Below are 25486 nucleotides of genomic sequence, written 5' to 3' on the forward strand. Positions count from 1 at the left end.
GATAGAAGGAGCCTTGGAAGCAGAGGCATGAGGACTCCTACAGGGTTTGAGAAAGAGCAAGATGCCAGGGCCACTGGGGTGGGTTCGCTATATGGATTAAAAAACTCCAAATCCAGAAGAAAGAAGTGGCTTGCTTGAGGTCGCACAATTATCCACTTTCAGATAGGTCAGATAGAAACTCAATTGTTCTCTTGACGATGAGCAGTCTCATGTCATCCAAAGGAGGCCCTCCACTCAGTTTTGAGGCTGCAGTGTGCGCTGTTTAATGGGACAGACAAGAAACCACGCAGCAGGATGTTCATAGCTGTTGTGATTCCCCACAAGTTCTCTTTATACTCTAGCATGGGTATTTGCCTTCTCCCCTCAACCTGCAGACCATGTGGTTTTACTTTATTTCTGAACCAAACTCAGGATTGAAATCCCAACCTCCTGTTATTAAACCAAAGGAGATAAATCATTTTAAACTACAAACCCCATAGTAATAAAAAAAAAAAGAGTGGTAGAAATTTTAGCTCTTGGTTGAAAATCAGAAAGCAGGGGTAATAATTGATTTCATTTACAACATGACTGGAGGCACAAGCAGATCTAAAACAAGACAGAGTTGGGAGAACAAATGTAGTCTTTTTAAAAGTTTCACCTAAATGTCTTCCCTGTATTTCAGATGTGAGTGTCAGAGGCCCTTCCCTAATTACAACAAGGCAAGTGCATCTTAGAAGAATTTGGATTGGCAAATGTCCTGATGTGTGCCAAACTTTTAAAATAGTCTTTGGGTGCAAACAAAACGCCAAAATAGGTCTGACTGCTTGAAAATGGCATCAACCCAATTTCCATTTATATCCCAGCTCAACTAGCCTACCTAACTGCTTAGAAGAGTTATCCAACCTCTTTTTCACTCTGGAAAATAATATTAATTCCTGTTTCCTAATAGGGGTTGAGAAAGATTAAAGCAATATGGTACATGTAAAATACCTAACACAGTGCCTGCCACAGAGTAAATGCTCATTAAATGTCAGCCTAAAAATGGACCTACTGACAATGTTTCTCTTCACTGTCATCAACAAAGTAATAATGGAAGAGGAAGAAATGCTTCCATGAAGCCAAACAAAAAGCTTTATATCATAGTTCTTCTTTATCTGTAGTTACTCTTTCCACATTTTCAGTTATCTGAGGTCAATGGTGGTCTGAAAATATTAAATAAACAATTCTAGAAATAAATAATTCACACGTGTTAAACACTGTATCACAATGCTTAAGTCATTCACCTCACCTCAACTCATGACTTGGCATTTTGTCATCTCACATCATCACAAGAAGAAGGGTGAGTACAACACAATCAGATATTTTGAGAGAGACAGAAAAAAAGAGAGAGACCCCATTGGTAACTTGTATTACAGTATATTGTTATAATTCTGCTACTTTGTTATTTGTTTTCTTGTTACTCTCTTGCTGTGCCTAATTTATAAATTAAATTTATCATAGGTAGGTATACACAGGAAAAATCAGTATATATGGGGCTTGATGCTACCCTTTGCAGATAAGGGGGAGGCTACCGCATAGCTTTTTGATTCTCAAACTGTGGTTCTCGTATTTCGAATACTCCATAAACTGTTAATAGTTACCCCATCATCAAATATACTTCAGTAAAAATCAGTAAAAACACACAAACAGAAAAACTGGGCTTCTTTACTTTTTGAAGATTTGAAGAAGTTAGTATTGGATAAATAAAATGGAATGACATGGCTTGGCCTGAATTTCAGAAGGACAAGTCCGCCAGCATTGGGAAAGGTGGCTGGAAGGTCAGAAAAAAACACAGAAAGTGAGAAAGGCCATGGGAATGGCCACAAGGCTGCGAGAAACACCGAAAATGCGGAAGAGACAGGAGGTTGTTCAGTGAAATGCCAGCGGTGTAAGAAAGGGAGAAGTCAGCTTCCATTGTCTTTGGAATGCAGTAGTAAAATCTAAGATATAGAATAAGCAAAGAAAGAAGACAATGAAGAGAAAAAGAAGGAAGAAGAGGAAGATTTGCCTTGAGTTCCTATTCTGTACCAGAAGCTATTAGATCCCCATTTTACTTTGTCCTTGTATTTCCAAAAAATAGATGTGTATTTATTATCTCCACTTTGCAAAAGAGAAAACTGAGCCTCAGAGGAATTGGTAACTTGCCTGTTCCCTTGAGCTAGTGAAGAGTGGAGCTAGCTTTCAAATCATGCCCTTTACTCTACTACAACTCTCTGCCCCTCTGTTTGCTCATGATATGGCAGCTTCATCCCAGAACAACTGGGCTAACTATGAAAAAGGCTAATCTGTTTTATTGAACCATGTTAACTTCAGAGAGTCTTAGCATTAGCCTGAAATTTTGCTCTGATTACTGTCAAATGTCTTTTGAGTATGATTCCCTGCTTGGAGCAGCAGAGACTAACTCTGTTTTTTAATAGAAGTTATACCCCTGAACTGACATAACAGAAAAGGTACTGCACTCATGTCTTGCTACTCCTGAACCTCCATTCCTGAGAATGTGTCATACAGTTCTATAGCACTCAAAAGTATCCAATAAAAGCAAGAGCTAGTTTGGAACACTGAATTTTAGTGATCAAGTTGGTAGAACAACAACAAATTTTAAAATGTGCTAGAGGTAACGTGTGCTTTGTTGGACAATGGGCCGATGGGAGTTTCTGGCAATCTGGCCCGTGGCAGATTGTCTGTTCACCTCGAACCTGTGGAATGACCTGCAATGTTGCATGAGCAACAGGTCTGACCTACTGTGTATGGTGTTTGTGAAGATCAGTTAATCAAAAATTGTATCAGGCTGGGTGTGGTGGCTTATGCCTATAAACCCAGCACTTTGGAAGACAGAGGCAGGAGGACCACTTCAGGCCAGGAATTAGGGACCAGCCTGGACAATATAGCAAGACCCTGTTCTTATTTTTAAAAATAAAATGAATTTAAAATTGGCCAGGCATGGTGGCTTATGCTTATAGTCCCAGCACTTCGGGAGGCCAAGGTGGGTGGATCACTTGAGGTCAGAAGTTCAAGACTACCCTGGCCAACATGGCAAAACCCCATCTCTACTAAAAATTAAAAAATTAGGCCCAGCGTGGTGGCTCACTCCTGTAATCCCAAAATTTGGGGAGGCTGAGGTAGGCAGATCACCTGACATTGGGAGTTTGAGACCAGCCTGACCAACATGGAGAAACCCCATATCTACTCAAAATACAAAATTAGCCAAGAGTGGTAGCACATGCCTGTAATCTCAGCTACTCGGGAGGCTGAGGCAAGAGAATCGCTGGAACCCAGGAGGCAGAGGTTGTGGTGAGCCGAGATCACGCCATTACACTCCAGCCTGGGCAACAGGAGTGAAACTCTGTCTTAAAAAAAAAAAATTAGCCAGGCCAGGTGGTGCATGCTTGTAGTCCAAGCTACTCGAGAGCCTGAGGCAGGAGAATCACTTGAACCCAGGTGGTGAAGGTTGCAGTGAGCTGAGATCACACCACTGCACTCCAGCCTGGGTGACAGAGCGAGACTCCATCTCAAAAAAATAAATAAATAAAAATTATATCAATGAAGATACATCTGCAAGATACATATAAACACACCTCAACCCTACAACAATTTAACTCTTTTGATTTTCCAATGTATCACCTAATCCTATGGTGTAGGGGTACACACTAGTACTTAAGAGACTCAGAGACCAGGATTCACATTCGGGCCTTGCACCCACTCTCTGAGAGGATGGTCTTGAGAGAATTTGCTTCATAAAGCTGAGTAGTACCATTTTCCTTGCAGTGAAATGAGAATAATGACGCCCAGTTCATGGGGTGCTGTAGAAATAAATGTAAACCGCCGAACTAGCATTTCATAAACACGTAATCTCTCACCAGAACAGAAAGAATGCAAAAACACTTACCTTGCAATGGTCAGTGAGGGAGGGGCTACTAATTACTCCAGCGCCAACTGATTTGCCCAGCTTCATCAGGAGTAAGACTAGTAGGACCTGAATCCACACCTCTTGCCTAGAGGATCTGGCCACACCTGCGGCAACCCTTCTTCCTGCAAGCACCATTAGGGGGAAAACAAAGTGTGATGTCAAAATACACTTGGCTGTGTCATAACCCCAGTGTAATATGACACAATGTAAATTTAAATTACACAGTGTGCTTTAGTGGAGAAGACCAGAGACATTAGGGAGACCTCAGAGTAATTAGCAGCTAATGCAATTCAGGCAGGCGCAAAGTAACTAACTCCTATGGTCGTCAGCATTTATGCCCACTCAGAGGGCAGCCCCTTTATGTAAATATAAAAGGATAATTACTACGGGGAAAAAAAATGAAGCAGGTATTGTTTATTGCAGGGATGCGGAGGAGCGGGGCTTTGGATGTACAAAGCAGCCCGGGAACCTGCAGCCACTTCAAAGAGGGGCAGAGTGTGAAACCGGGGGATTGAACCCCTCCATGCCCAGCACGCAACAGTAGGAAACGGACACACGCAGCGACGATGTCGCTTGAGCTTATTTATAGACGCTTTCCTTCGTCTCTTCTTTGAACATAAACAAAAGGGGAGTCACAGCACTGATTGGCTTCATCAACAGCATGTGGAATAAATTTTGCCTGATGACAAGCTTTCAGCTCTTTTGCCACCACTGGGCGCGGACGCTGCGCTTAGCAGAGCCTGTTTGCCAGCGGCGGGCTCCCTGAGACCCCGGCAACTGCACAGGTGAACGGGGAAGTGGAAGGAGCAGCCCTGCTAACTGAAAAGGGGGAGCACTTTACAAACACCATTACGAGAAACGTGAGAAGTGCAACGTGGCAAGAACCAGGCAGCACCTGGTGTCAGCGGCTAATTGTGTTTTAAGGTGGCGTGTTAGACCAGCGCGCGTAGGGCAACCCGAGCCACGGCACTTGCCTTGCAGGCGCCGCGTCCTCTGACACGGGCTCGGATTACAGGAGGGACCGGCGCGGTGGCAGCAGCCCCCGGGACTCACGTTCCACTCAGATGAACGCATGCACAGATGACGAGCCTTTATCTTACCCTGGCAGTGCTGGGACAGGACTCTTTTTGCCACTTGCACAGCAATGTCTGGTGAAAAGAAGAAAAATGAATTCAAAGGCTATATTAGATTTTAATATGTTCGAAAAATATTTAAAAAGGAAGAAGGCAAAAGAAGAAAGGGAGGGAGGAAAGGAGGAAAGGGAAAAGGACAGAAAAAGAAGAAAAAGGGAAAATGAGTTTTGTATACATACGTTTTTTAAAATTACAATCACTTCTATTTTCTATAAGGCATGGTAATTTTCATAAATGTCCCCCTTCCCACAATTATTATTATTTTGTAAAAATAATATTATTTCTTAAAATAACATTTTTACAAAATAATAGTGGGGAGGGGGGCATTTATGAAAATTTCAATTGGATATAAAGATAAACTTCTGTAGTAGAAATTAATTCAAATCTCAGGGAACACTGGGCCTTGAATGCTCTAATATTCCATTCCAAACTCTAATATAATATGCATATGCCCCTGGAAAATTAGCATTCCACCAAAAATTTATATTTACAGAGGCAATTATCAGACACACACAAAAAACTGAATAAGGTGGAATATTTCATCTAGTCTTTAATGAGTAACAGCTCGTGGTCTGTGATAGACATACTGTGTTTAACAAAAGTCAAAAACAATTGTAAAAATAGATTAAATTTTACATGAATAACAATGCATTATATTTTGACTGGTCCTAATTTTCTAACTACTAGTATCCTGGAAATGTTCTTGAAAAACCTATGAATTCTTAGGAGTTTAGTTTTGAATGTAAGTCTAAGGATATATAGGTAAACCTAAAGCAGTTTCATTGAATGTGATAGACACTGTGGTTAAAAGATGAGGGGTTTAGAAGCAAGGCAGTTGGAGACTTTTGTCTCATTTGCAATACTTGTAAGCTGTGTGACTTTAAGCCGCTAACCTAACCTCTCTGAGATTGTCTTCATCTGTAGTTTATGAAAAATATGTCCATTTTGTAAGGTTAGAAGGATAGAAAAAAGATGTATAAAGCTCTAAGCACAGTGCCTTGTATTCAACTCTTTCCTTTTTTAATTCCTAGGAGTAGTAGTATTATTTAGGAGAAAAGTAAATATCTTTGGCTTTTAAAATAGACATTCAAAAATACCTCAAAAAAGGACTAAGTGCATTAATATATTCTTCTAAGTTCAAGCAACAAATATAAATGACAGTATCTCTCTCATTTGCCTCAAGATAATGTAAATTCCATAAGCAGACATGAGACTTACCCCAAAGTGGATCTATGTAAGTGCTTATCCCCAGGGATATAGTGTATATGTAACTTGATGCGTCTGTTACTGTTGTAATGGGGGAAAAGGAAAGCCATTGTTGTGTGGAAAGAAGCTGAGGCTCTCTGCAATGTCAATGAGGTTGAATCAGAATGACATTTCCAGCATAATGTTGGCCAATTACATGTTGGAAATATGTATGCACTGCTCTGAACCACCTGTCATGTGCCTAGGTTCCTAATAGGGAACAGGAGGCAGTCGCCAAAAAGAATAGTGAAAATGAGGAAAAAATTGTGAACAAAAATGCAAGATTGGCTGAAAACAGCAGCATTCAGAAAGAAAGTTCCAAGAAAACTGGCTGCTGAACAGTTTTACAGAGAATTGCCATGCTTGCTCATGCTCTCCATCCGGGTCCCTATTTTGGAGAGAATTTTACAGATGCCCTGCTGACAGCTTAATGAAGGAACACTACAAATCATTTCAGAGGCAACAAGGGGTGCGAAACTAGCCTCTTCCTGTGCTGCCACCAAAAAAAAAAAAAAAAAAAAAAAAAAAAGTCTATGTTCTCCCAATGAGGTTTTTCAAAAATGAATTATGCCATTAAGTGCCAAGAAGAAAATTAGCTATGAGCTTTTAAATTTAAAATGATCCCCTTTTTAATTGTAAAACAGTGGCACTTAACTGCTATTGATCCTGCTGAGACACATTAGGGAACAGGGTCACCATAACTGTTAATATTCACTGCTTAGCGAAAGAGCATCAAAGGACATTTTAATGTCACAGACTTTCTCGGGGAGTTTTTAAAGGTTTGAATCAGCCAGCCTATGAATGAAAAGGACATGAGGTAGACAAATGTAGAAACAAATGTGATAGCAATTTTCTGCTAATCAAATCATAACTCAAGATTGATTTTTTTGGCAAAAGTTTATGTCATATAGATTTCCAAGGCTGGTCGACATTTAAAAGTCAGAGTATATATTTTCTATAGACTGGGACTTTTTAGATGATCATCCAATAGGGAATTTTTGTTTATTTTTAAACATAAATATAAGAGAGCTTTCCTTTTGGGGAAGACCATTTCACTTTTTTTTGTACTTCAGAAGTAAGGAATATGAAATTTCAATCGCATTTTATTCAGGATGCAAAGTCTTTTCTACTTTTAAAAACTTTTGGACAATAAACCACAGGTGAGTATTCAGTTTTTTTAAAAGTAGAAATCATATTTTTAGAGCATACATAGTGGATGTTTTCTGTTTTTGCTAGGATTTGAAAATGCTGAATGTGTGGCATTGTCGACTTCTAGAATGTTGAACTTTACCATATATGACCAAGATAGGGAGCTGAACAAAAGTGCTTGCTATTAAAATGCAAAGCCCCCTGCTAAACCTCAACAGCCAATGAGGTTTGGCTCATGTTTCTGCAAACTGCATAAGCATCATGGCACCAGTTTTAACATTTCTTAGAAAAGAAATGTTTTAAAATCCAAAGCCCCCTGTTAGAAACAAAAGAAATGTTTAAAAAATAAATGTACATTTTATTGGACTTAGAAACGAATTGTGTTAATCTATATTTCTCACTAGATCAATTATTTGCCATTTTCCAATACCTATTGCTCACTCTGCCAAGTAATTGTTATCGAAACAGTATTATTCTATTGGTCCTTAATTCAAAAATTTGTCATTATTACCTGCAAAAATATTTTTTACAGCATAACTTTTTTGGCAAATATAATATTATAGGAATTGAGAAATAGGAAGTTGCCAATTAGACATGAATAATTTCTTTGGATGGTTTAAATTTTTGTTTCTAAGAAAACATTTCATGTCTGTGCCATCATGGAAGTGTTCTCTGGAGCACCTGGAAACAGTTTGAAAACCGCTGGCCTACAGCATTTATTCATTCTGATATTCATGCGGGGACACTGCACCGGAAACTAATGAACCGCCCCAAGTTTCAGAGGAGTCACAACTTTAGGAAGAGACAGACAGGAAACAGGAAATTCTGATGTTAAAAAAATTGTCCTAATAGATTTAAGACCAGAGCACTACGGTTATGCAGAGGACTGGCACCTTTCTGGGATTTGAGAGGTGAGAAAAGGGTGCCCAACAGCATGATTCAGGGGCTGCATCTCTGAGGATGAATTGGTATTGGCCAGGGAAAGAAGACAATCTTAGCACATTTTCAACAGGAGAAAACATACGGCAATGCACAGATGTGAAGCTAAGAGTGGGCATGTGAAAGGCATGAGGCCAGCAAAGAAAATAGAGGCTGAACCTCGTCCTACTGAGGAGGATGTATTAGGCCATTCTTGTTTGCTATAAAGAAATACTCAAGACTAGGTAATTTATAAAGAAAAGAGGTTTAATTGGCTCATGTTTCTGCAAACTGTATAAGCATCATGGCACCAGTTTCTGTTTAGCTTCTAGGAGGTCTCAGGGAGCTTTTGCTCATGGCAGAAAATGAAGTAAGAAGAGGCATGTCACATAGTGCGAGCAAGACAAAGGGGAGGTGCCACACATTTTAAATGACCAGATCTCCTGTGAAGTGAACTCACTCACTGTGGCAAGGACAGCACCAAGCCATGAAGGATCTGCCCTCATAACGCAAACACCTCCCATCAGGCCCCACATCCAACACTGGGGATTACATTTCAACAAGAGATTTGGACAGGGACAAATATCTGTACGATATCAGAGTATCAATTGTATTATTTAAGACATTGGGGGAATCATTGAAGAATCTTCAGCAGGTGAAGGATGTGATCAGATTTCTTATTAGTGTTACTAAAGTTACTCTTCTAACAATAGGGAGAATAAACTGGAAGGGAGAAACAAGACTGGAGGCAGAGACCATAGTTAAAAAGCTGTTGTGACAATCCAGGGTAGAAATGATAAAACCCATAAATAGTGAAAGAGCTTATTGGGTGGGAAGAAGCATTGTCTGAGAAATTAACAAGAAGTGGTAAGAAAGGAGGAGGTAGGGCCAAGAGTGTCTCCTGAATTTCTGGCTTCAGTGCCTATATGTAGGATCTACCATTCTGCCATTTACTGTAGGTAGGGGTATTGAATTATTCTGTCATGAAATATCAGATAAATTGATTATTTAGGATACATAATTAGTTTCATTTGGGGCATCAGAATGTAGGTAACTGAATATGTAGATCTGGAGTTTAGGAAAGAGATTTAGGTTCTAGTTAGAGTGTGCAGGAAGATTTTCTAACCCTAGAAGTCTTCAGATCGGCCTCAGGGGCATTTAAGGTCCTTAACCTTGTAAAATTATGCATTCTTATATATACATTAATAAGGCAAAATTTGTTATGTAAAACAAATTCTCAAAGGATCAATAACCCTCTAAAACTATCTTTGTAGACAATAAAAGAGTCAATGGTGGAACTATGAGCATTATCAATAGTTAAGAAATTGATGTTCATGTTGAATATGAGGTTTCCACAATTTGTGTCCATTTCTGTATGCAAATACGTACTATTTTACCAAATCCTTCTTCTCTGAGCAGTCAAATAGCTTCACCAGTGCCCACGGTACTCTTGTTCTTTCTTGCCCCCAGACTTCTTCCCCTTAACGACCTGTCAACTTCTCTCTGCCTATCCTGGTCTCACTCTCCTTAAAGATCCATGAAGATTCATAAGGATTCAGGAAGGTTATGTTTTTCTCTTTGACCAACCCAAATGTCCCTTTCCCTCTAAATGTCAGCAAGAGCTTTTATCAGAAGCTTTCATTTGGTTCTTACACAGTAGGGCCCTAAATAAATTTTCAAAATAAATATATAAATCACATCTTGAGACAGCTGTTGATATGCCATTTTGTATGATTCTTAAAATAATTAGTGTCTGTATATGCATCTATTTGTAATAGTATCTATATATGCATATATATGTAAATTTGTGCACACACACATACATGCATACATAGGTGTATATATATGTATGTGTGTATATATGTATATATCCTGCCAACTAAACTTTAATCTCATTGAAGTCAATGTCCATATAACTTTTCTAATTTTGAGCACACAGTAAGCAGGTACATACCAATTTAGGCAGATAAAGAGGAGGATAAAGAAAGGAAGAGGCGGCATACAATATTCAGTAGAAAGAGTTCCAAGATACACGTTATAAATCTACGTACCAACTTTGTGTCTGCTTTTAAGATATTTGACCTGTAAAATAAAGAAAAAATTACCTGCTCAGCTTGTGTCATAAGTGTTATAAAGATTAAATGATATATAAAAATACGTTTTTTAAAGTAGAATAAAGAAGTGTATATAAATAAATCATAAGAAAAAAATTTAATGATATTCCAAGATATTTTCTACTTTGTTTCCTAAGTACTAAGCATAGTTTAAAATAATTATAGACTAGTGGAATGATTTGCAGGTATGTGTGTGAAACAAACAGAATCAGAATCACAGTAAAGCTTTTAGCAAAATTTAAACAACTAAGCTACTAAACTTCTGTAATTGTCTAATAGTTCTAGCCAGAACAAGGTAAAATGTATAATTCTCTAATTCTGGTGATAATAAATCAAACATTTTTAGAGAGGCTAAATGTAAGTACATTACTATTTACTCATAAAGACTGTTCTAGAAATTTATCAGAAATAGATTTATAATCAACCAAAATAATCTGTTAAAAGAACTAAGGGAGCTCAATTTAGAGACTCTGCCAAACATCATTCTAGAATTTACTTCTTTAAGAGATTTTTTAAGTTTAGATTTTACATAACAGTTTGTATTAGATACAATATTAAATATTCATAAAGTAGGACATAACTTTACATATTTTTTGTACATCAATCGTTGCTGTTTTGTTCTTTAGTTAATAAACGCTCAGAATGTACTAGCCTTTGCAATACTGCATTAATGGGAGTAGATCAAAATTTTTATTTCATGTGTTTTTTATTCAAAATCAAGTCTATGCAGCCTTACTTTTGCATTGCTTTTACAGAAACAAAGTAATTTTGGTTCACAAGTATGTGAACTAAATTACTGCCTTGGAGGGTGGTTAAAAATGTGTTGGGAAGGAAAAGAGTATGCATGAGCAGAGCAGGGCAGAAAGAGGTACTCTTGGAATGCTCTCTTCAGAGAGATTACAGAAGCAAATTATAACTAAATCCTGGTCTCAGAGCTGTTGTCCGGTGTAGATTACTGGGGACTGGCCTGAAGGTTGTGAGACAGATAGATGAGCCAAGAGAGGGACCACCATGTCCATGGGCCATGAATTTCCAATCTGCACATCCCTGTCTTTGCCCTCATAGCAATGAGAAGGGTAAGCTTCAGGCTTTGTGGAGCCTAAAATTCACACCTTTTGGGAGATCTTCTTAAAAAAAGAAAAACAAATTAATTACAAATACAAAATTTGTAATTAATCAAAGGAGGGCCTTGTGTTTCACTGGCTTTGCAGGAAATTTGCCTCTGTCACCAAGAATCCATAATGAGGCTTTAGCTTGTTACCGTCTGTGATTCTGCATTTGATTCATCTCATCTTAGAGAGTCAGGCAATGCTTCATGATAAGACAACATCTGCACTTTTAAAATCCTTGTCTCCTGGTAAGGAAAGAAAGTGTTACTGCGGAACAGGCTGTGGGCTTGTGATCTTCCCTCCATGCCTGCCCTCCTCACTTTGCATCTCTCACAATCTCTACGGAGAGTTCCACAGTCTTCCCACTCCATGGCTGAGGGTTGTAATGCCTGTGTGCAGGTTAGGGGAGGTGTGTTCCCAGCAGCTCACAAATTGATCCTCATGGTGTCATAATCACAGATTAAATTTCCCCAAAGTCTGATAGTTTGGCATTGTCTAGTAGTCAAAGGTGGCAGCTGGAGTCCTAGTCACCGAGCTTCAGGTGTAAGGATATGAGTTGATTGACCTAAACCCACTCCCACTGCTGACGAGAGTCAGGAAGTCATAACGCCTCTCTGTCTGTTCTGACAGGTCAATAACATCGAATTTGCACCTCAGAAGTGGAACATTATTTTAAAAATAATCAAGTTGCTTTGGTAGCTGACAGCCAAGAGAGTCGGAGATTGTGATAAGAGTGTGAATTGTCCATTCCAGCTTTCCAGACAGGAGAACTAAGACATCAGAGTGAAGAGGTTTGGAAAGCCTCATCTTGCAGGCAGTTGGAAAGATGAGATAGGAGAGGGTCAGACAAAAGGCAGTGACAAGATGCAGAACATCAGAATTCAGTAAGTCAGGTGGAAGTAGGCTTTTCAGATACAATACATGATGCCCATTTGTATTAGATGCAATACTAAATATTCACAAAGTAGGGGATATTCCGATATACATTAATGCTTTTTTAGTACAAGTATGTCCCATATATTTTGTGGAATGTATTTATTAAAAATTGTTGTATATATGAAATTCATATTTAACTTGGTATCTGCTCTGGTTTGAATGCCCCCTCCAAAACTCATGTTGAAATTTAATTGCCAGTGTAGTCATACTAAGAGATGGGGCCTTTAAGACATGATTAGGTCAAGAAGGCTCTACCCTCATGAATGGATTAGTGTCATTATCACCAGAACAGGTTAGTAATTGTGGGTGTTAGATCCACTTTTTCTCAATGTCTCTTGCACTGATTTGCCCTTCCACCTTCCACCATGGAATTATGTGGCAAGAAGGTCCTCACCAGATGTAGTGCCATTCTCTTGGACTTCCCATCCTCCAGAGCCATCAGCCAAATAAACTCTCTTTTTTATAAATGACCCAGTCTGTGGTGATACAGCAGCAGAAAACAGAATAAGGCAGTGTCCTATATTTTATTTGCTAAATCTAGCATCCCTATTGGAAAGCCAAATAAAAAGGATACCTTAAATTAGCCAGCACTTTTCAGTCCAAAAAATAGAAACCCATTCCAAACTAGTTAAAATGAAAATGAAAATAAACATTGCAGAAATATGTGGTCAACTGATTTTTTACAATGGTGATAATACAATTATTTAGGGAAAAAAATGTGCTGGAACACCTGGATGTTTTTAAGAAAAAATAAAAATAAAATTTGATTCTTATGTCATGCACAAAAACTAATTAAAAATAGATCCTCAGCCGAAATAAATATAAATAGTAAGAAGATAAAGCTCCTCAAGGCAAACAAAAGAATAGCTTCATGACAGGGGGTAGGCAGAGATTTCTTAGGCTGTAAACAAGAAACTAAGCATTTAAAAAAAAAACAAACTGGAGGCCAGACATGCTGGCTCACACCTATAATCCCAGCACTTTGGGAAGCTGAGGTGGGTGGATCATATGAGCTCGGGAGTTTGAGACCAGCCTGGGCAACATGGCAATCCCCATCTCTACAAAAAAATCCAAAAATTAGCTGGGTGCAGTGGTGTGGGCCTGTAGTCCCAGCTACTTGGGAAACTGAGGCAGGAGAATTGCTTGAGCTCAGGAGGTGGAGGTTACAGTGAGCCAAGACTACACCATTGCATCCCAGCCTGGGTGATAGAACAAGATCCTGTCTCAAGAGAAAAAAATAAAAGAAAAAAAATTGATGAGTTGGTGTTTTAGAGTAAGCTCTCTAGAGGCAAAAAAATTGATGAGTTGGCGTTTTAGAGTCAGTTCTCTAGAGACAGAAATTCTTGTATGAGACATTTACTGAGTGACTGCAAGAGAAATCTGTGAAAGTAAGGGAAGCAGATAGGGCAGAGGAAGAAGCTCAGGAAAGAAGTGGGGTCAGCTGGCATCCAGCCTCTGTTTAACCCCACAGAGAGTTCCAGAACAAAAATGACACCTCATAGTCATTCCACATGGAGGTCAGTGGACATGCCGTTTATACCCTCATATTATTCAGTCATTTGTCTGAGCCACACCAGAAGAGCACATGGACTCCCAGCTGTTTCTAGATGAGATGGTTCCCATTGACTGAGGCCGGTTCTCCTGAGAAGGCTATTGCAATAAGCCTTTAACAGCCAAAGTTACATTACCCGAGGAATGGGAGAACCATTAATAAAGAAGACCTGAGTTAGGCACCAACAGTGTCTACTACCATTGTCCTTCATCAAACGTAAAAGCTTCCAACGATCAAAAGACATCATTAAGAAAATGAACAGAGAGGTCACATACTAAAAAAAAATGTTTGTAACTCATGTGTCTGACCAAGTGCTTATATGTATCACATATAAGAATTTCACAAAACATTGCAAAAATACAAACAATGAAAAATTTTCAAATAGGCAAATAACTTTTACAGACAAAATACCTCAAATTATAAAAACCGACTCTATCAGTCCATTATCATGCCCCCGATAAAGACATACCTGAGACTGGGTAATTTACAGAGAAAAAGAGGTTCAATGCACTCACAGTACCACGTGGCTGGGGAGGCCTCACAATCATGGCAGAAGTCAAAAGGCATGTCTTACATGACGGCACACAAGACAGAAATGCGAGCCAAGCAAAAGGAGAAATCCCTTATAAAATCTTCACATCTCATGAGTCTTGTTCACTACTGTGAGAACAGTATGGGAGAAATCACCCCATGATTCAATTATCCCACTGGGTCCCTCCCACAACTTGTGGGAATTATGAGAGCTACAGTTCAAGATGAGATTTGGGTGGGGACACAGCCAAACCATATCACTGACAATACCAAATTTTGGCAAGTATGTGTTGCTGGAAGTTAGAGGTGAAGCCAGCTGGACTTCCTGGGTGGAGTGGGGACTCAGAGAACTTTTCTGTCTAGCTAAAGGTTTGTAAACGCACCAATCAGCACTCTGTAAAAAACGCACCAGTCAGTGCTCTGTGTCTAGCTAAAGGTTTGTAAACACACCAATCAGCACTCTGTAAAAACGCACCAGTCAGCACTCTGTGTCTAGCTAAAGGTTTGTAAACGCACCAATCAGCACTCTGTAAAAACGGGCCAATCAGCACTCTGTAAAATGGACCAATCAGTCCTCTGCAAAATGGACCAATCAGGACTCTGTAAAATGGACCAATCAGCAGTATGTGGGTGGGGCCAAATAAGGGAATAAAAGCTGGCCACCCGGCAACCTACTAAGGGTCTCCTTCTATGCTGTGGAAACTTTGTTCCTTTGCTCTTCAAGATAAATCTTGCTGCTTCTCACTCTTTGGGTCCACACTATCCTTATGAGCTGTTAACACTCACCTCGAGGGTCTGTGGCTGCACCCCTTAAGTTGGTGAGACCACAAACCCACCCAAGGAACAAACAAATCCGGACGCACCACGTTTAAGAGCTGTAACACTTACTGCAAAGGTGTGCGGCTTCACGCCTGAGGTCAGCAAGACCACGAACCCACCAGAAGGAAGAAACTCCAGACACAGCTGAATATCTGAAGGAACAAACTCCGGACACACCGTCTTTTGAGAACTGTAACACTCCCCATGAGGGTCTGCGGTTTCATTCTTGAAGTCAGTGGGACCGAGAACCCACCAGAAGGAACTAAGTCCGGACACAGAGACGTGTAAGACAGTACAACTCATTTGAAAACTGACACTTCCTAATAAATCTATATACTTACCCCATGAAACAGAAATTATACCACTAGGTATTTACGTTCCTCACAAATAAAAATAGCATGTCCATAAAAAGTCTTGTACAGGGATATTAGACTGTTTACATCAACTTCATTTAAAATCATGAAAACTCAGAAGTAGCTCAGTGTCAATCAACAGGTAAACAAATAAATGAATTGCAGCATATTCATACTACAAGTTAAAATTCAGTAATAAAAATAACTACTGCTATATGCAACAACATATATGAACCTCAAAAACATGTTGAGTGAAAGAAAATAGACACAAAAGAAAATAGAAACAGAACCATTCAATGATTCTATTATTTGAAGTTAAAGAATAGTCAAAACTAACCCAAGGACATAGAAATAAGAACAATGGTTGCTTCTGGGGCATAGCAGGAGGATTGTTGTTCATGGAGGAACTCTACAAGATGATAGAAATATTTTGTGTCTTAAAAGAGGTTGTGGGTTACAAGAGTGTATACATTTGCCAAAATGCATCAAATCGTGCCTTTAATATCTGGGTGTTTTGTATTGTAATGTCAGCTATACCTCAATAACTGGTGTTAGTGCATATAACTAGAATACCAAGGCCTAAATTGGTTTTAGGGATATCCAAGTCTAGGACTTCAAATAAGGTCATCAGACCTGTCCTTTTCTCTCTCCCTTTCGCAGCGTCCCTCCAGCTTGCCTCTTCTTGCCTTTGTTGACTTTATTCTGAATCTGCATTCAGTATGTACCACATAGTCATATGAAAGTTCCTGCAGGGATTTTAGCAATCATGAGATGATTCTCAGTGCTAAAATTATGCAAGGACAAAAATGCTATATTGACTGAACTTATTCACGTAAGAGAAAAAACTAAACAGATTGTAATTCTCATTTTAATTGTGCATCATAACTCTCTCGTCTGCTGAAGCTGTTCTTGGTAAACTAAGTCTTAGAGTTGATATTAGTCACGATCTGTCTGATCCACAGAGGTAAATGACCGAATAGGGGGTTGCCCTCAGCCAGTTTAAGAAAATATCCTTATGTTATTTAGAATTGCACATTTATTAGGACATTTATTGCTGTTTTTATGAAAGTCATGATAAGCCTTAAAAGTACCACAACCAGAGCTTTTGAGACAGACACATTATTGATTTTGCTCTCTGAAGAGGTCACATTGTGAAAATGGAACAGGTCTGAGTGGGAAAGGTGATGGCTCCAAGTTTCATTTCAGATGGAATCCTGTTGCATGACAAAAAAGTAAAGCTGTCTTTCATTCTACTCCTTTTACAAATACGATTTGACTTCTACGTGCTTCTCTTCCTGCAAATGTTCAATGAGTCCTTCTAGAAACCATTTGTCCTGCAGTTCCCAAATAACATTGTCAGATAATTTTCTTCCCAGGCCTTCAGCCAGCTGGAGATAGGCTCTTTTATTTCTGCATCCTTTTTTAAAACTAAAAGCTAATTTTATACAATTTCTCTTTATATTCCCTAACTCAGAAAAATTGCTTTTCTTAAGTTTTGTGGTAGTTGACTTAAGTGTCAACTTGACGGAATTAAGGGATACCCAGGTAGCTGGGAAAACATTCATTATTCTCAGTGCTTCAGTAGGCAGTGACCTCATTCCTCTTCTGCTGTAAGGAAAATCCAGGTGGTTTAGCTTTTAATTAGAATGATTCGGCTACTCAGGTGTGTCTGTGAGGGTGTTTCTGGAGGAAATTGGCATGGGAGTTGGTAGACTGAGTGGGGAAGATCCTCCCCCAATATGGTGGGCATCATCCAATCAGCTGAGGTCCTGAATGGAACAAAAAGTCAAACAAAGAGCAAATTCACTCCCTCCTTCAGAGCCTGGATGCCCCCAAATGACCCAAGACTTAAAATATTTACTATATGGCCCTTCACAATGGAAGTTTGCCCATCCCTGACCTATGCCATCACCTTCCTCTGTTTCCCTTCACAGTAGTAAATCTCCAGTCTTCTCTTTGAAATGGAAGTATCATACCAGGAGCTTAACAGAGAAACTAAGTCATGTGGGGCTGGCCATATCTATTTATCATGTATGTTATTGATACAGAAAAGTGTGTTACGGGAAGGTAAACTCCATATCAGCTAGACTTGGAATTTTCTTCTACCAACACCTTAATGATGCTCAAGATCAAAGCATGCTGGCAGTACTCTCCACCTTCCTACCCATTCACTCTTCCCCTCTCCATGAGGCCCCAGTGGAAATTAAGTATATACATATAAGCATGTTCTAATTTATAGATGATCTCTCTCAGAAAAGTTATTTTTTAATCTCCCATGATGGTTAACCATAAAAATGGCATAGAAAATTCCTGAAAAAATACAAAAATATATTTTTGATCATTGGAAAATCCTTGAGAAGTCAATAAACAGGTTGTCAATGGAAGCCTGATATAGGGAGAAGATTGCTCATGTAGGTTCCAAAGAGATGAGGGACTCACAGCTGATATTCAGAGAATTCAAGACAATTGTTTCACTTTAGATTCATGATGTGTTTGAGTAAGAACTGTGTCTAGGGTGAATTCCCACCCAGCCATCTAGAATGAAGCTTCTACGATGAGGTGGAGAACAAAAAGCACCACCATCTGAATGCACCCATCTGAATGCACCATCTGAATGCACCCGTCTGATGTCCTAGGAACACCCATCCTCTCTCCCCCTGATTTGGAGGATCCCTGAAAAACAGGCAAAGGTATGCATGGGCTGAACCACTGATATGAGTAATTGGACAAGCTCCTTCAATTATCTCCTACATCAAAGTCAAAGCAAGAAGAGGCCCCACCCTGTTCTTAGTCCTCTTTTTCTCCACAAAAGTAATGTGATATTTATCTTGCCCATGTATTTTTAAAAGTATTTTAATACATCTGAATTTACATTAATATTGGTTATGTATTTTAATATAAATAAGTTTACTACATTGCATGTTTCATTCTACAGGTTGGCATTTCTAGTCAATACTATGTTTTTGTTTGTTTAGGTTGTTAATGTATTGATTTGCTTTTTAAGATGTTGAAGTTGACATATATATGCATGATCTGTTTGTTTTGATTGCTATGTACTATTCCATCCATTTGAGAGATATTCAGGTTACTTACAATTTTCCACAGTTACAAGCATTGTTCTGCAGACATCTTTATAACCTTATATTATTTTGCTTATTTTTTATTGTTTTTGTTCTACAATACTAAGTATTCTCATACACCTGACCCCCCTAATCATTTACTTGTGATTGGTGTTGCAAATAGATATTGCCAACATAATGCTTTTTTCAACTTTTATTAATGGTTTTGTTACACTGAATTTTATACTTTTTGTGAGTTGAACTTATCCTAATTTCTCTTTGTGATTTTTGTATCTTATTTTAAAAATGTTTTCTATCCAAATATTATCAATAGATTCTTCTATATTTTCTAAAGGCTTGGAAGATTTACTTTCTTTAGTTATAACTGCAATCCATCTGAAAGTATTGTTGCATCTAATTACTTTTCCAGTGTGAATATCCAGTGGTCCCAATGCTACATACGATATAGTCCATCATTTCTGTACTAGTTTGCAGGGCTACCTCTGTCATATATCAAGGTCATATGTATACCTGAGTCTGCTCCTGGGATTTCTATTGTTGGTGTATTTATTCTAATATTTTAGAATCAATTTGTCCAATCCAACAAAAAAATCCTTTGAGGATTTTAGCTGTCATATAATTTATTTTATAAACCTAATTAGATAGGATTATCTATTTATACTGCTAATACTTCCCATTCAAACATAATAATTTTTCTTAATTTAGAATTTTTCTTTTGTTAGATTTGGGACTAAGGAACTCACTGGTAATTTGGGGTATATAGGACACTTACAAGGTTTTGTATTATTGTTATGATGGTCTTATAGCTAGCAAACTTGCTGAACTTCCTTAATAATCTTAATAGTTTGACTAGATTGTTTTGTATTTTTCAGTATTAGAAAATCATATTGTTGGCCAGATGTGGTGGCTCATGCCTATAATCCCAACATTTTGGGAGGAAAAGGAAGGAGGATCACTTGAGCCCAGGGGTTTGAGACCAACCTAGACAACAAAGTGAGACCTCATCACTACAAAACAATTTTTAAAAATTAGCCAGGCATAGTGGTGCACGTGTATAGTTCCAGCTATTCGGGAGGCTGAGGTGGGAGGATTGTTTGAGCCTGGGAGTTCAAGGCTGCATTGAGCCATGGTAATGACACTGTACTCCCACCTAGGCAACAGAGAGAACTTGTCTCAAAAAATATATACTGTATTTCCAAATAATGTCAACTCTTCCATTCTAACATTAATATCTATTTCTTCTATTAGTCTTATTGCATTATCTAGAACATCCAACACTATGATGAATAGTAGCAGTAATAGCAGGGATCCTTGTCTTGTTCCTGATTTCAAGTAGTTGAATCTTAAGAATTTTACTTGTTTTATAGTATTAATAGAAACCATTTAACCAAGTTAGGAAGTCCCTTTCCATTTATAATGAACTTAAAGTTTTTATCATCAATAGGGTTGGATATTATATGATGACTTTTTCTTTATCTATTGAGCTTTTAATGTTTTTCCTTAATCTGGTAATTTAGTAATCACATCAATAGACATTCTAGCATTGCACCATTCTTTCATGCCTGGGTTAAACTCTACTTGTTTGTGATAAATTATTTTTAATACATTGCTAGATTTGGCTATCTTTCTTATTTAGTTTCTGAATTATTGCAAATATAAAGATTACATTTTTCCCTTAAGCTTTGGTAAACCATCTGAGCCTGATACCTTCGGAGAATCTACTGTTTGTTTTTTTATTCCTTTTGTTTGTTTGTTTGTTTAGTTTTTGTTTTCATTTACCCTTTTTTAAAAAAATCATTCTTGATGTAAGAAATTTTTAGCTTGTATTTACTCACTCATTTTTAGCCCTTTGTTTTCTAATATAAGCATATGCCATTTAGATTTCATTCAAAAGATACTCTTACAGCTACATTTGCAAAGTTTTATTATATAAAACAATTATTGTTGCTTAGTTTGCTGCTTATTGCTAAATCACTAAGTCCCATTAAGATTTCTCCTGTAACTCATGAATTATTAAGAAATGTATTTTGTCTTTACATTTACATAAAGGAGAATTCACGATTACATTCATAAACGTGAATATAAACACTTCAAAGATAGCCTTCCCTGACTAGTGTTCATGCCTTTGTGCAGTCCCCTTCCTTTGAATGTGACTAGAACAAATGAATCTCTTCATTTTTTCTCATTAATTAATGTTTTATTTAAAATTGATACAAAATAATTGTACATATTTATGGAGTAGAGTGGGAGGTTCCAATGCATATATTCATTGTACCACAGTCAAGTTAGGGTAATTACCATTTACATCACCTTGAAGTAATTCTTCTAAAACTCCCTTTTTTTTTTTTCCAGTCAGGGTCTTGCTCTGTTGCCTAGGCTGGAGTGTAGTGGTGCAATCAAGGCTCACTGCAACCTCTGCCTCCTGGGCTTAATGGATCCCCCAACCTTCCGACTCCCCAGTAGCCTGGACCCCAGGCATGCGCTACTACGCTCAGATAATTGTGTGTGTGTGTGTGTGTGTGTGTGTGTGTGTGTGTATTTTGGTAAAGACAGGGTTTCACCATGTAGCCCAATCGAGTCTTGAACTCCTGAGCTCAACTGATCCACCCTCCTTGGCTTCCCAAAGTGCTATGATTATAGGCATGAGCCACCACGCCTGGCCTCAAAACTCCCTTCTCATGAACATACTGTGGCAAAGGTAAAAGGATGTCCCTTCCAAGGTTAGTTACAATGAGACTGGCTTCTGGCTTGGGCACTCATTCTCTCTTGCTCTCTTGCTCGCTCTGAAAGAAGCCAACTGCCGTGTTGTATTGTGAGTTGCCTTTTGGTGAGGCTCACATGGCAAGCAACAGAAAGAGACTTCTAGCCAACAACCTGGAAACAACGGAATCTTGTCAAACCCATGAGTGAGTTTCTAGGCAAATACCCCCCGATCCTCTGGTGCGTAGCTCTCAGTTAGATACAGTCCTGGGAGTTTGACCACAGCTTCATAAGAGAACTTAAGTCACAGTAACCCAGCAAAGCTGGCATTTCTGAACCACAGAAACTGTGAGGTAATAAATGTTTGTTGCCTTAAGTACTAAATTTTGGTGTCATTCATTATATGGGAAGAGATTAATACACATTTTGTTTGTGAAAGTATAATTAAATACATTGATGCCATTATTATTTTGAACAAGCTCTTATATGATAGATCAGTTAAGAATTAAAAAAATAAAAGTTTCATTTTACCTGCACTTATTCCGTCTTTGATGCTTTTGTCTTCTTTATGTAGATCCAAGTTTCTGATCTGCATTATTTTATTTCTCTCTAAAGAATGTCTTGTAACATTTCCTGCAAGGCAAGTTACTGGCAATAAATTCCCTCAATTTCTGTTGGTCAGAGAAAGCATTTATTTCTCCTTCACTACTAAATGATAATTTTGCAGGTTATAGAATTCTAGGTTGGTGGTTTTTTTTTTCTCTCTCTCTCTCTCAACACTTTAAATATTTCACGACATTCTCTTCCTGCTTACATAGTTTCTGAGAACTCAAATGTAATTCTTATTTTTGTTCCTCTATAGGCAAGTTTTTCTTTTTCTTCTATTTTTCTTCTAAATTTTAAAAAAATTTTGGCTGGGTGCAGTGGCTCACGCCTGTAATCCCAGCACTTTGGGAGGCCGAGGCGGGTGGATCACGAGGTCAGGAGTTCAAGACCAGCCTGACCAACATGGTGAAACCCCATCTCTACCAAAAATGCAAAAGTTAGCTGGACATGGTGGCACATGTCTGTAATCCCAGCTACTCAGGAGTCTGAGGGATGAGAATCACTTGAACCTGGGAGGTGGAAGTTGCAGTGAGCCTAGATTGCACCATTGCACTCCAGCCTGGGCGACAGAGTGAGACTCAGTCTCAAAAAAAAAAAAAGAAAATTATTTTAAATGTTTGTGGGTACATAATAGGTGCATATATTTAAGGGGTACATGAGATATTTTGATGCAGGCATGTTTTGTGAAATAATCATATCATGGAGAATGTGGTATTCATTCCCTCAAGCATTTATCCTTTGAGTTGCAAACAATCCAGTTCCAGTTTCTAAGTTACTTTAAAAAACATAACTAAATTATTATTGACTATAGTCACCCTGTTGTGCTGTCAAATAGTAGTTCTTATTCATTCTTTCTATTTTTTTATACCCATTAACCATCCCGACCCACCCCCTCAAAACCCCCCACTACCCTTCCCAGGATCCGGTAACCATCATTCTACTCTCTATGTCCATGAGTTCAACTGGTTTGATTTTTAGATCCCACAAATAAGTAAGAACATGTGATGTTTGTCTTTCTGGGCCTGGATTATTTCATTTAACATAATGATCTCCAATTCCAACCATGTTGTTGCAAATGACTGGGTCTCATTCTTCTTTATGGCTGAATAGTACTCCATTGTGTATATGTATTTTCTTTATCCATTCATCTGTTGATGGATACTTGGGTTGCTTCCAAATCTTGGCTGTTGTAAGCAGTGCTGCAACAAACAGGAGTGTAGATATATTTTTGATGCACTCATTTCCTTTCTTTGAGGCATATACCCAGCAGTCGGCTTGCTGGATCACATGGTAGCTAAATTTTTAGTGTTTTGAGGAACCTCCAAACTGTTCTCCACAGTAGGTGTATTCCTCTACAGGTAAGGTTTTTTCCTTCAATTTTTCTTCTATTTTTTTTTTTAATTTTTAAAATTTTTATGGGTACATAGTAGGTGCATATATTTAAGGGGTACATGAAATGTTTTGACACAGTCGTGTGATATGAAATAATCACATCATGGAGAATGGGATATCCATCCCCTCAAGCATTTATCCTTTGAGTTACAAACAATCTAGTTACACTTTTTGAGTTGTTTAAAGGTATATAACTAAGTTATTATTGACTATAGTCAACCATGATGTGCTGTCAAATAGTAAGTTGTATTCATTCTTTCTATTTTTTTCTGCACCCATTAACCACCCCTACCTCTGCCACAGTCCTCTACTACCCTTCCCAGGCTCTGGTAACCATCCTTCTATTCTCTATGTCCAGAATTTCTGCTTGATTCTTTTTTCGATATTTCAATCTCTTTGTTAAATTTATCTGATAAAATTCCAAATTCTTCCTGTGTTATCTCAAATTTCTTTGAGTTTCCTCAACACAGCTATTTTGCATTTTCTGTCTGAAAAGATCACATATCTCTGTTTCTCCAGGATTGGTCCCTGCTGGCTTATTTAGTTCGCTTGGGGAGGTCATGCTTTCTGGATGGTGTTGATGCTAGTAGATGTTCTCTGGTGTCTGGGCATTGAAGAGTTAGATATTTATTTTAGTCTTCACTGTCCGGGCTTATTTGTAGGCAACCTTCTTGGTAAGGCTTTCCAGTTATTTGAAAATACTGGAGTATTGTGATCTAAGCTTTATCTGTTATAGGGGGCATCCCAAGCCCCTATAATCTGCAAGAACACTGTGGTTCTTGCAGATTCATAGAGGTACAGCCTTGATGATCTTAGACATGATCTGTAAGAATTCTCTGGATTACCAGGCAGAGACTCTTGTTCTCTTCCTTTACTTTCTCCTAAACATACAGAATCTCACTGTTTGTTCTGAGCCAAGTAAAGCTGGAGGATGAAGTGACACAAGCACCTCTGTGGCCACCACTAATATGACTATGCTGAGTCAGATCTGAAGCCAGCACAGAACTAGGTCTCGCCCAAGACCTGCTTTAACCACTACCTGGTTACTCTCTGTGTTCACCTAAGGTCCTGGGGACTCTACAGTCAGCAGGTGGCAAAGGCAGCCAGGCCCGTGTCTTTCCTTTCAGGGTGGTGAGGTCACCCAGGCCCCAGGTGGCTCTAGAAGTGCCATCCAGGAGTCAGGGACTAGAGTCATAGACCTTAGAAGTCTACCTGGTGTTCTATCACCTTGTGGCTGAGATGGCACTCAAATCATGAGATGTAGTCCTCGGCACTTTTCCCTCCTCTCTCCAAAGGCAGAGGAACCTCACTCTGTAGCTGCCACCACCCCAGGCCACAGGAAGTACTGTCAGACTACTGCTGATGTTCACTTAAGGCCCAAGGTCTCTTAAGTCAGATTCTTCTGAATGCTGCCTGGCCCAGGACTCACCCTTCAGTGCAGTGGACTCCCCTCTGGCCCAAGGCAGGTCCAGGGATGCCATCTAAGAGTCAAGTCCTGGAATCAGGGACTCCAAAAGCCTGCTTGGTGCTCTACTCCTCTGTGGCTGTGCTGGTACCTAAGATGTAAGACAAAGACCCTTTTACTTTTCCATATGCTTTTCTCAAGCAAAAGGAGTTTGGCCCCATAGCCACCACAGCTGGTAATGTGCTGAGTCTCTCCTGAAGCCAGCAAGTCTCAGAGGCTCACCCAAGTCCCTCAGTGTAGAACCTGGGTATCGCTGCTGGTTATTTAGGGCCCAAGGGCCCTTCAGTTTGCAGGTGATGAATGCTGCCAGGACTAGGTCCTTCCCTTCAAGGTGGTGGGTTCTCCTCTTGCCCAGGGTGTGTCTAGAAATGCCATCTGGAAGCTAGGGCATGGAACGGGGGACTCGCGATTCTGACTGGCGCCCTATCCTACTGTGGCTGAGCTGGTATCTTAGATGCA

The sequence above is a fragment of the Gorilla gorilla genome, chromosome 16, assembly GCF_029281585.2.
Source record: "Gorilla gorilla gorilla isolate KB3781 chromosome 16, NHGRI_mGorGor1-v2.1_pri, whole genome shotgun sequence".
NCBI classification, from domain to species: Eukaryota; Metazoa; Chordata; class Mammalia; order Primates; family Hominidae; genus Gorilla; species Gorilla gorilla.